The following is a 12,680-nucleotide window of genomic DNA, read 5'->3' as shown; positions in this document are numbered from 1 at the left end:
ATCCCAGCCTCTGACCCCAGACACTCTAAAAGCCTCTCAGCAATTATTTCCACACTCAATTCCACACCCTCCAACTCAAGGATTACCCTATAACCAAATTTCTTTTCCAAATACACACCTTTGGTTGTGTTACAATGTCATTCTCCTGCTCACAGACTTCCAGTGGCTTCTCACGGCCTGGAGTTTCCTTAGCTGCGTGCCCTGGCCTGCTGCCTGTTTGTGTAAATAAAGTTTTATTGGCACGCAGCCACACCCATCATTTACATATTGTTTATAGCTGCGTCCATGCTCTGACGGCAGAGCTGAGTCATTGTGATGGAGATCACGTGGCTTGAAACGCCTAAAATACGATTTATCCCTTCATAGAGACCATTGGCTGACCCCTGCTCTGAAACGTGGTCCCAAATTTCCTTTGCAGTTTCATGTCTTTAGAGCCTGGGCGTTCCTGCCTTTAGGGCCTTGATTTCCACTAGTCCACTCTCTGCTGGGGGAAAGGTACCCTCCAGGTCTATCCCAAGTGGACCCACTCACAAACGCTTTCAATGCCATCTCTCCCTGCGTTGGACCCATCACACACTGTTATGGCATTTTGCAAGTTCTGACTTTTATTGTAAATGTTAATGTGTGTTTCCTATCCCTGTTGAGTCTGGAAGCTCCCAGAGGACAGGAGCCAGGTCTCAACCATCTTAAGCTCTTAACCCAGCTCCCTGCAGTGTCATTCAATAGTTATCTGGAGGCTTACTCGACTCAAAAACTGGGAGTCTTTTCTTCCAGTGGCTTCCAGAATAAATCATCAACATTCTCCCAGATGCCCACGGGCATCCCAACACCACCCAATACAAGGGGGAGTTAGAGTGAAAAGAGACAGTGGTCTTAACTGATTTTGCTTCAAATCTCTTACTTTTGCAAATTAAAAAAAACAACAACAAATTACCATATGGTAAGGGCCATTCCCAGGGCTTTGGAAGGAGTCAGGGCAAGTGAGGGGCTCTGAAGCTCAGCTTTATCAGCTTCTCGGCAATTTACCTCTGTATAGAGGAGTCACTCAGGTGTGAAGGCTTTAATGCGATTGCCTAGAGAGAGAGCTGGGCCGAGAGGTACATGCTCTGTGCTAATGAGGGCTCCAGACGCAGCTGGCACTCATCACGCAGGCATCCCCATGGCATAACAAGAGGCTTCTACGTTTTTTCTTTAATCTGGGTTTTTTAAATCTTGCAGGTTTGCTATGCAAAACAGTTTGGTAGTTTCTCGAAAAGTGTAGAATTTCTGTATGACCCAGCAATTCCACTCCTAGGTATATACCCAAAAGAATTGAAAGTAGGAACTGGAAAAGATACTTATACACCCATCTTCATAGCAGCATTACTCACAATAGCAACCCATTGGGTGGAAGCAACCCAATGTCCATCAACAAATGAATGGATAAGCAAAGTGTATGTATATGATGGAAAATTATGCAGCTGTAAAAAGGAATGATGTCCTGATGCATGATACAACATGGACAGACCTTGAAAATATTATGCTAAGTAACATAAGACACAAGAGGACACATATTTTGTGATTCCACTTACATGAAATATCTAGAACAGGAAAATTCTTAGAGACAGAAAATAGATCAGAGTTTACTAGGGGCTGGAGAAAGGGGGGAAGGGGAAATTATTACTTAATTGTTTTGAGAGGTTCTATTTGGGATGATGAGAAAGTTTGAGAAATATACAGTGATAATGTCTGTACAACACTGTGAATGTAATGAATGCCACTGAATTGTACACTAAAGAATTGGTAAAATGGTAAATTTATGCTATGTATATTTTGCCACAATAAAAATACCAAAATAAGTGAGGTAATATCTGAGGATCAGAAATGAATTTGTTCAGATCAGGTTATTCATGCACAAAAAATATCTGGCAGAATCTTTTGCATGAAAATATTTATCTAAAATGATTGCCATCTCTGGAATAAGAACACTGTAGAGCTCATATAGAAAAAAATCTCACAGGTTAATTACCAAGCCAATGAAAATTGATATTAACCTGCTGTACATTCACCAACCGTCCCTACACTTGTCAACCATCCACCATGGATGCATTCAAGGGCAGTGAACACACAGGTTTCGAGAGATGGTGTGGCTTGTGTTTGCCAATGTGGTCTTCTAAAAAAGAAAAATTTACTCGGTGGCGATTTGCCTGGGCTAATTTCTTTCAGATCCTGAACTCCCTGAGGTCTGTTTAATATGCCTCCTTGGCTGTCTGTATAGATCCTGACAGCCAGCCGGAGGGGAGGGGCACCCGGGCAGCCTCACAGAGGTTCATCCAGAGCATAAAAGCACTGATAAGGGAGGATCATTGAGTGAGCGGCAGACCACATGCCACCTGGACATTGTGAGCCATCTCTCTAAATGTATTTGCTACCCCTGGCTCCCCACCCCTGCCCCAGGTTCCAGTCACCCTCTCTGCTGCTTTCTCTGGGACACATTCTGAGCCTGCACTAAGTAGGGTAAACAACGCGTGATAGGACAACAAACTCTGAGATGGTTGAGCACAATCAGAGCCTTATTTTGCATTCCAGCACAATCTGAGACCGCTAGGCAGGTGGCCTCCTGTGAAGCTGATCAGGGATCTGAGCTCCTGCCATCAAGTGGACCCCCATCCCCTTCAGCTGGGGGTTTGTCTGCTGGATCCTATGCACGTGACCAGAAGCCCGGGGAGTGGGATAGTGAGATGGCCCAGGTGTGTTTCCTGGGCCAGGCCCAGAAGTGGTGCACGTCACTTCCACCTACATCCCATTGGCCAAGACTCGGTCACATGACCCCACCCAGCTGCCAAGGAGTCTGAGAAATAGGTTTGGGTGAGTTCACAACAGTGTTTTTTGCCACGGGGATTTTACAAGCCACACAATCAGTGCTCTTCCCACCCCCTGTCCCATTTTATCCTCACTCCACCAGGCAACAGGAATTGCCTTGCCTTCCAAGGGTAGGAAATGGGAGAAACCTTGAACTCAAGGCTCCAGCCTGGATAAAGACGTGACCAGGAGCTGCACTTCCACTTCCCTGGCCGGGGCAAGACTACTTTCTCTCGTGACCTGCTCTGAGCTCCAGGGCAGACTAGGCCAGTCTCTGCCCAGAGGGAGATCTGCTCGGAACATCTGGGCTCCAGATGCTGCTGGCTTCCTTAATGGCTCCGAGGGCAGGGGAAGGTATTGGTCTTAAGCCGTAAAGTCCTGCGAGGTCTGCTTTTTGTCTCTGAGAGCTCTTCTCTCCCCTTTGCACTCCTCGAGGGCTGAATTCAACGGAGCCAGCCTTCTTTGACAGCTGACAGGGAATTCTCCGAGGAGGACAGTTGGTTTTGGAACAATTCCTGCTGTCAGTCCTGTAAAGCCCAATCTTCCTGACCTACAGGGCATGATGACAACCCCACCTGTGTTTGCAGTTAGTCACTTGAGGGGCTTCACTGTTAAAAGTTTGTCAGAGGTTACGCTGGATGGCACAGAAAAGGATGCATTCACCGGGCTGATTCTCGCACTCTCTGCCCTCTTCCTCGTGACTTTGCTCACAGGCCCACGAACGTGTGTTGCCAAGGTGTGAAGACACAGTCGGCAGGAGATACCGTTTGCCTCCTCTAAGTGTAGGCTTCCACCCATACAGCTGTCTTGGCATTTTATTTCCCATGAAAGCGGTCCTTGGGATGGGGTGTGCGTCCACTGCGTGACCTCTTAGTTCATAGTAGGACTAACAACATGGAGAGCTGAGCAGATTCATAAATGGTCATTCATAACGGGATGCGGGGGAAATGAAAGTGCACTGTGTGCAACTTTAACTTTCCAAGGTTGCGATCAAGAACGATCACACCTTCAAACTTTCCTCCCCATGTATCTTTCAGTCACACAGCCCTGAACTGGATGGATGGTGTGCTGACCCCAGGAGGGATTTTTTTATGTTTGCACATAGCTCTGTTACTAAAGACGCTTTACAGATAACTATGAGAAAAGTAAATATTTGTTATACTAATACAGTATATAAGAGCAGAGAGGCTCAAAAATACACTTGCTTTAAGGTTAGGGAATGTAGCTCTCTTGTGTTCAGGTGAGAGGGCTGAGATCTGGGGTTGTTTTTTTTTTCCCACTATTTCTGAACATTTACCTCTTCAGGTTTGCTTCCTCTGTACCACAGTGGAGAAGAAAGGGATGTGCTTTTGTGGGGATGCTTTCAGATGCAAGGAATAGCATATCTGACCAAAAGTGAGGTTTCTTTTCTCACATAGCCAGACATCCTGGATGTCGAGTCATGGGAAGGTTGGCCAATTCTGTGGCACAAAAACATGATCTTTTTGCTCTGTGGTCCTCAGCCATGCCTCCTCGTAGCCACAAGATGGATGCTGAAGCCCCAGACATCACATCTTCACAGAACTAAGGCCAAAGGCTGCAATGTCTTTCCTCTTTTCATCCGAGAGAAATACCTTTCTTAAAATCCTCCAGCAGGCTTTCACTTGTATCTCAATGACCTGAAGGGAGTTCATTCTTATCCTTAATGTAATCATTGGCAAAGGGGAATGGGATTATCACAACTGGTTTAGACCAGTGGTTCTCAAACTTCAGCATGAATCAGAATCTCCTGGGGGGCTTATTAAAATACAGATTGCTGTGTTCCTCCACCAAAATTTCTGATTTAGTATATTGGGGATGGGGCCTTAATAAATGTGCATTTCTAATAAGTTGCCAGGTCATCCCACCACTGCCAGTCTGGGGATCATACTTCGGGGACTATTGCTTTAGACAGATCTTGATTCATTTTCTGGGGCTGAGGGTAACAGGAGGAATACATCAGGGCCAAGTCAGCAGAAGAGAGCTTGTTAGGGCGGCACCCAGGCCCAACCACCTCATGTTTTCCTGTATTTTTCCCTGCATTTTCTGAGTACATACCTAGACTCTTTTGGCCTTTTTTTCAGGACCACTGCAGATTAGATAGCTTTACTGAAATGTTTTTATTAATGTGATTCCTACAGCAAGTCTTTTCCTCTTGAAACTAACATAAATTCCAAGTCCATCAGTGTGTACTGCTTAAATTCTGTAGAGCTTAAATTATTTCTTTCAATATCTAATACCTTTTGGCCTTCTCTGTAAAACGTTACCAGTCTTCATGTTTGTTCCGTCATCCAGTTTATTAGAGCCACCTTAAGGTCCTCACAACCCTCCTAGCTCGTACCAACCTAAACGCTTTTGCGTCATCAGCAAATTCTTTCACACTGCCATTCACTTCATCCTCTAGATCACTGACAAGTATAAAGAGCTAAATTACTGGAACTACCAACTTGAACTTCAGCCACTAGCAGCATCTGAAACACTGTGACAGCAGCCTTCAATCAGTGTATCAGTTTCTTACATTAAAAAAAAAATCCATATTTGGTTCCATTATTTCCTGTGCAGAGTTTGTAGCAGATATACAGAAAGAAACTTATCTTGTTGAAAAGTCAGCGTAAATGGCTTAACATTTTGGAGATCATTTTGGAGATTTGGATGCACTAAACGTGGAGATTTGTTTCGAGAGACACTCCTTCAATCCCATGCCCAAAGAGCTAGCTACTTGATATCAAATTCCACCATTAGAAAGTCATTCCTTGGAGTAAATGAGCATCTCGTTTAAAATAAGTGTCTCTTGAAAGGTTAAGGTTAAGAGAGCTAGCCCTAATCATATATACCAACCTGAGCATGAATCCATTTAGTAAGCCTCATGCCTCCCAACTGTGATCTACACACTGAAAGGATGGAAAGATGGAAGCAAGGAATGGATTGACTTGGGAATTCAGGGTAGCAAACCTCTCTGGGAAGGAATTCCCAGTGGGCCCTGGGCCACTGAGTGGGTGACAGGGGGAACTGGGTGTGATGCTTGTACGGAAAAAGGCCCCAGAAGGTAGCAGTGGGGACAAAAGTGGGAACACGCCTCTCACAGTTTGATCCAAGACAGCCCTGTTTAGTAGCTTAATGCGCATCTTAATAAAGATTAATAAAGAGCCCGGGGATGTTCCTATCATTAGGGGAATGTTAATACCTGAACTCCAGACCAGCCTTTCTCCCCTCACCTCTGGTCAGAACAGGTTGATGGGGCCCATGACTGTTTTTAAAGCCTAACCATAGTCCTTATCTCAACCAAGCCCCACAGGGCCAGAATCCAAGATGAAGAAGCTAAGGTATGAGGACTCTTAGGTGATTCACCAAAGGCCACACGGTTAATGGCAGAGCCAAGATTTGCTGGTCAGTGCTGTTTCTATCACACCACGTGGTCTATAGGATCAGGGCTGCTGTGGATGGCTGTGCGGCCTGTGCACTGCACAAAGGCACCCAGGTGACGGGTGACAGGGCAGCAGGAACCAGAGGTCCTTTTGTAAGGAGCACCAAAGCCCCAAATATACTGGCTTAGGCTTTGCTTACTCACTACTAGCTCTTACTTTCCTACAAATGAATTCACCCCTAACAGACCAGAATTCTTATGTTTATATTAGAGTTATTTATGTAAAATTGGTTCCTGTAAGGCGGGTTCTAGGTGTAAGGACGATGTGGATTTCTCAGCGTCTTCCTGAGTGGTCTTCCTGCCTCAGTCTTGCCTCTTCCGATCGCAGGGCCAACACCACGTTGCTTCAGGTACAATGAACAAACAGTATACAGTGTGTTTTAAAAGTGTACAATTTGAAATGCTGACATATGTGTGCATCCACGAAACCGCCCCACAAAGTGGTCAACATGCCCAACCCCCCAAACTTTCCACCTGACCCTTTGCAATCACTCTCCCACCCCCTCCTCCCAATCCAGGGAACCACCCATCTGCTTTCTGTCCCCAGAGTTCAGTTTACATTTTCTAGTACGGTATGAATGGAAACATACAGTCTGTGCTGATTTTTGTTTGGCTTCTTCACCAGCATGATTATTTTGAGCTTTATCCATGTCCTTCCATGTATCAACAGTTCGTTCCTTTTTTATTGCTGAGTACTATTCCATTGTATGGATGTGCCACAATTTGTTTATCCATTCACCTGACGATGACCATTTGGATTGTCCTTGGTTTTGTTTTAATTAATTAGTTAATTATTTAATTAATTAAGGCTATTCCAAACAAGTCTGCTATAAATATTTGTATACAAGTCTTTGTATGGACATAGGCATTTATTTCACCTGGATAAATATCCAGAAGGAGAAAGCCTGGATCTTATGGAAAGTGTATGTTTATAACTATTTAAGAAAGTGTCAGGGCTTCCCTGGTGGCGCAGTGGTTGAGAATCTGCCTGTTAATGCAGGGGACACGGGTTCGAGCCCTGGTCTAGGAAGATCCCACATGCCGCGGAGCAACTAGGCCCGTGAGCCACAACTACTGAGCCTGCGCATCTGGAGCTTGTGCTCCGCAACAAGAGAGGCCGCGATAGTGAGAGGCCCGTGCACCGCGATGAAGAGTGGCCCCCGCTTGCCGCAACTAGAGAAACCCCTCACAGAAACGAAGACCCAACACAGCCAAAAATAAATAAATAAATAAATAAATAAATTTATAAAAAGAAAGTGTCAAACTGTTTTCCAGGTATTTGTGCCATTTTACATTGTGTGTCAGAGGTCTAGTTCATTCGCATCCTAACCAGCAATTCACAGGGTCAGTCTTTTTAACTATAGATGTACAAGTAGGCACACAACAGTATCTCACTATGGTTTTAATGCACATTTCCATAGTGCATAATGATGTTGAGTATCTTTTCATGTGTTTATTTGCTGTCTGTATATCTTCTCTGATGAATTGTATGTTCAAATCTTTTGCTCATTTAAAAAATACAGTTGTTTGTTTTCTTATTGCTGAGTTTTGGGAGTTATTAATATATTGTGGATACCAGTTCTTTATCAGATATGTGATTTATAAGCATTTTCTTCTACTCTCTGGCTTATCTTTTCATTTTTTAACAGTGCCCTTTGAACAACATTTCTTAATTTTGATGCAGTCCGATTTACCAATTTTCTATGTGTGTGTGTTATTCTTTTGCCGTTGAATGTAAAAAAATCTTTGCCTAACCTGAGGCCACAAAGATTTTCTCCTGTGTTTTCTTCTAGAAATTTTGTAATTTTAGTTTCTACAGCTAGGTCTCCAATCCATTTTGACTTACTTTTCGTATAAGTGCCAGGATTGGACTGGAATTATTTTTTGCATAAGAATATCCAACTGTTTCATCTGCGTTAGTTGAAAACATTATATTTTCTTCTGAATTATCTTTACACCTGTGTAAAGAGACATACTAGAGAAGTTGACCATTGAGAACTGCTGACACCTGTCTCTGGTGTATCCCACAGGACACCTACCCAAAGAAAGAAAACCAGAAAGAGAGAGCCAGGAGAGCAAGACATAGGCATTGCAACACCCTGGCACGGGCTCCTGCCAATGCCAGCTGCGTTCCTTGCCACTGTTACCATTTGTACCGGCCTCGCCACTCTGCCCCTTACCTGCAGCCCTGAACTTTAAACCCAAGGATTAGGCCAAAAAAAAAAAAAAATTGACCTTATCAATGTGAGTCTATTTCTGGACTCTCCATTCTTTTCTATTGATCTTATTGTCTGTCTTGACACCAATATCATGCTATTTTAATTACTCTATTCTGTTCCATTAATCTATTTACTTATCTTGATGCCAATGCGACAGTATCTTAATTACTGTAGTTTTATAATAAATATCAAAGTAAAGTAGTATGAAAGCTTTCCTCCTGTTTTTCAAAGTTGTTTTGATTTCCCTAGGTTCTTCATATTTCCAAATGAATTTCAGAATCAGCTTGTCAGTTTATACAAAAAGGATTCTGATTGGGAATGCATTTTTTTCTATAGATTAATTTGGGGCAAATTTGACTTATTCGGTATATTGAGTTACCTGATCCATGAAACTGGTAAATCACTCCATTTATTTAGGTATTTCATTTCTCTCAGCAATGTTTTGTAGTTTTAAATGTGCAGACCTTAATCATGTTTTGCCAGATTTATCCCTAGGAATATAACACTTTTTAATGCTATTGTAAATGGAATTTTTAAAAGTGTCAATAGCGAACTGTTCATTAGTAGTATTTGGAAATAACAGATCTTTGTATATTGATTTTACATCCTGCAACCTTCCTAAAGCCACTTATTGGTTCTTTTGGCTTTTTTTTGCAGATTCTATAAGATTTTCTATATAGATGATAACGTCATCAATGCATAAAAATGGTTTTACTTCTTTTCCAGTTAAGATGGCTTTTCTTTCTTTTTCTTGCCTTATCGATGGATCTGGTTAGAACCTCCAGTACGATACTGAATACAGGTGGTGAGTGAACATCCTTGTCTTGTTTCTAATCTCCAGGGGAAGGTGTTCGGTCCTTCACCATACATAGGAGGCTAGCTATACATTTTCCTTTGATAACTTTTATCAAGTAGAATTCCCTTCAATGCCTAGTTTGCCGAGACTAGGACCTCCAAGTACACATACATTAGACCACTTGAAGCTGTCCCAGAGTGCACAGATAGTTTACTGTTTCCAGTCTTTCTCTCCATGTTCCATTGTATTTACTTTCTATTGCTAAGTCTTCCAATTCACTAATCTTTTTCTCTGCCATGTCTAATCTATTTTGATCCCATTCAGTGTGTTTCTAGTCTCAGATATTGCAGTTTTCATAGAATTTCAGTTTGTATCTTATATTTTCCATGTCTCTGCTAATCATGCATGATCTTTCCTCCAATTTCTTGAACACACTGAATACAGATATAATAACTATTAAATATCTTTGTCCACTAATTCCATCACCTATGTCATCTGGGTATCAGTTTCCATGAGCTTATTTCTTCCTCTGATTACGGGTCAAGATTTTCTGATGCTCTGCATGCCTAGTAATCGAGATTGGATGCCAGACACTGTGAATTTCACCTTGTTGGGTACCACCTATTTTTGTAGTCCTCGAACTATTCTTGAACTCTACTCCAGAGCACAGTTAAATTACTTGGAAATGGTTCAGTCCTTTCAAGTTTGCTTTTAAGGTTTGTTGGGCAGAAACAGAGAGAATGTAGTCCAGGTCTAATTTTGCCTCACCACCAAGGCAAACGCTTGGATCTCCATGAATTATGCCTCTTTTGCTCTGGCCCTGTGTTATCTCCGGAGAGTATTTACTTTTATCTCTTGGGTGGTTCTTTCCTCAGCCTCAGGAGTTTTCTCACACACGCTTGCTGATAGGTTGTCAGCTGAAGCCTCAGGGGAGACCCTCTGGATATTTCTAGAAGCTTTCTCCACATGGCTCCCTCTTCTCCCACTAACTCTAGCCACCTTGGCCTCCCTAGACTCTCGGCTGTCTCCTCAACACAGGGAGATCACAGAGATCTGCCTGGGTGTCCCCCTCTGCCCCACTGCTTGGAAACCCTCCTTTAGGGCTGGGGCAACTGGATGCCCCCCACCCCAACCCCGGTTTGCTTCTCGTCTCTCAAGGATTGCTATCCTTTACTACCCGATATCCAGGGTCTTTCAAACTCTTGTTTCATATACATTATCTCTGTTTCCAGTTATTTCAGGCAAGAGGGTAAATCTGGTCCTTGTTACTCTATCTTGTCTGCCCTGTGTTTCAAACCCTTGCCTTAAATCAAAACCTACCAGGTTCAAGTGCCTCTCTTTTAGAGCTTCTTCCCTAATTTAGCAATTAATCTAAGCAGGCAGCCAGGGTTTGTGATTAAGAGCACAAGCACTGAGGTTGCACAGGACAAAGTTTGATATTACTTCATTCTCATGGTTTGACCTCGAGCGAGTTACTTACCTTCTTCAAGCCCCACTCTCCTCCTTTAAAATTGGGGGAAATACTGCAAGGGTTAATTTTATGTGTCAGCCTGGCTATGGGGCTCAGTTGTTTGGTCAAACATTAGTCTAGATGTTGCTGTGAAGATATTTTGTCAATATGATCAACACTTACAATCCGCTGACTTTGGAGGGAGATTACCCTTGATGATGCGGGTGAGCCTCATCCGATCAGTTGAAGCAGACACTGAGGGTTCTGGAAGAAGAAGGAATTTGCCTCAAGACTCCACACACAAGTCCTGCCAGCCTGCCCCGTGGGTTCTGGACTCAAGATCGCAACTTAACTCTTGCCTGAGCCCCAGCCTAACCTACCCGCTGCTGCCCTGTAAATGTTGTACTTGCCCATCTCCACAATCACATGGGCCAATTCCTTAAATGAACCTCTCTAAGCAGGACACCTGTTACTGATCAGTTCTTTTGTTCTCTGTCTCTTTCCCACATTCCCCCTACCATGTATTTGTTTTAAAAATACACATTGGGCTTCCCTGGTGGCGCAGTGGTTGAGAATTTGCCTGCCAATGCAGGGGACACGGGTTCGAGCCCTGGTCTGGGAAGATCCCACATGCCGTGGAGCAACTAGGCCCGTGAGCCACAACTACTGAGCCTGCGCGTCTGGAGCCTGTGCTCCCAACAAGAGAGGCCGCGATAGTGAGAGGCCCACGCACTGCGATGAAGAGTGGCCCCCGCTCGCTGCAACTAGAGAAAGCCCTGGCATAGAAACGAAGACCCAACACAGCCAAAAAAAAAAAAAAAAACTTAAAAAAAAAAAAATACACGTTGCCAACAGCTCAGGTGTGTGTGTGCTTTCACTTTACCATTACAGAGGGCTATCTTCCATGAGTTGCAATGTACAAGGCAATACTTCAGAAGAGAATACATCTTCTCTTAAAGTATGTCAATTCATCTATGAAACAAATACACGAATGCAGGTTCAGCTGTGGAGGCCTATGGGGCAAGTGCCTGACCCTACTTTCTCGCAAACTTCATGTTTTCCCCCTGACTTTCTGTCCGGGGCTGCCCTGAAATTCTCTGTCCTCCCTTCACAGAAGCAGCCACTGGGGCCAGTGTAAATCCTGTGGGTCAGAGCCAGGAAACTGAAGTTGGGGGAACCCAAGCAGTGGCAGAGTGAGGTTGGACTGATAACTTGAAGGAAAGCTCAAACTCCAAATTTTTATACTGAAAAATCCAGGGCAATCAATATACATCAGTCTGACCTACGCTCAGCAAAGCAGAACGTAACAGCTCTGACTTCCTGCTCTGTGCCCTGGAGAATTAAGAGAGTAAGAGAGGCATCTTTTAAACTAGGAGAACATCCTTTTAAATGCTGAAAATATTTGAGGGTTTCTTCCTCTTACAGTATCATTTACGCCATCATCATAGCACTAAAACCTGGTATTTCTGGCAACGTGCTTTCACTATTACGTATCCATACAGAGATCAAGTGGGACTTCAAGCGGAACCTCTGTGCGGACCTTCACTCTGTCAACCTCTTTGCTCGGGTAGATGTATGTATTAATTCAGTTATAGAAATAGTAACTTAAATAATGGATGAGCTCTTTCTACTTTTCGTAGACAAAGAGATTTAAGCAACCGAAGAAAAGGCAATTGTATTTATCCGAGTAAACATGTATAATGTATGCAAAGAGGAATAAATGGAGACTAATGATAGGAAAACATCAGCTATTTTAATTTATCCAGTGTTCTTTTTCTTTTTGCAGTGGAGTTAGGAAAGTGAAATGTGTAAGCCAAAACATTTGGAGTTTTAAGCCCTCCGGTATTCTGACATGTGACGATTTTAGTCACATAAAAATTTAAATGTCTTGCTTTGGAAAGAGATAAGACAATGGAAGAAGAGAAGAGACAC

The 12,680-nt window shown here is 43.3% G+C and overlaps 1 protein-coding gene across 1 annotated transcript in view; it reads right to left on the bottom strand.

Annotated features, from left to right (window-relative positions):
* The window catches only part of LOC309625657 (uncharacterized protein), a 192,821-nt gene that overhangs the window by 73,652 nt on the left and 106,489 nt on the right, over positions 1-12,680 (bottom strand). The window contains exon 6 of the mRNA XM_082385705.1: positions 10,932-11,012. The gene's annotated coding sequence lies outside the window, so the exon portion shown is untranslated. The remainder of the gene's footprint in view (positions 1-10,931; positions 11,013-12,680) is intronic.

Source organism: Balaenoptera borealis (assembly GCF_965194805.1).
Source record: "Balaenoptera borealis genome assembly, chromosome: 3".
NCBI lineage: Eukaryota > Metazoa > Chordata > Mammalia > Artiodactyla > Balaenopteridae > Balaenoptera > Balaenoptera borealis.
This window is presented reverse-complemented; position numbering and strand designations above follow the sequence as displayed.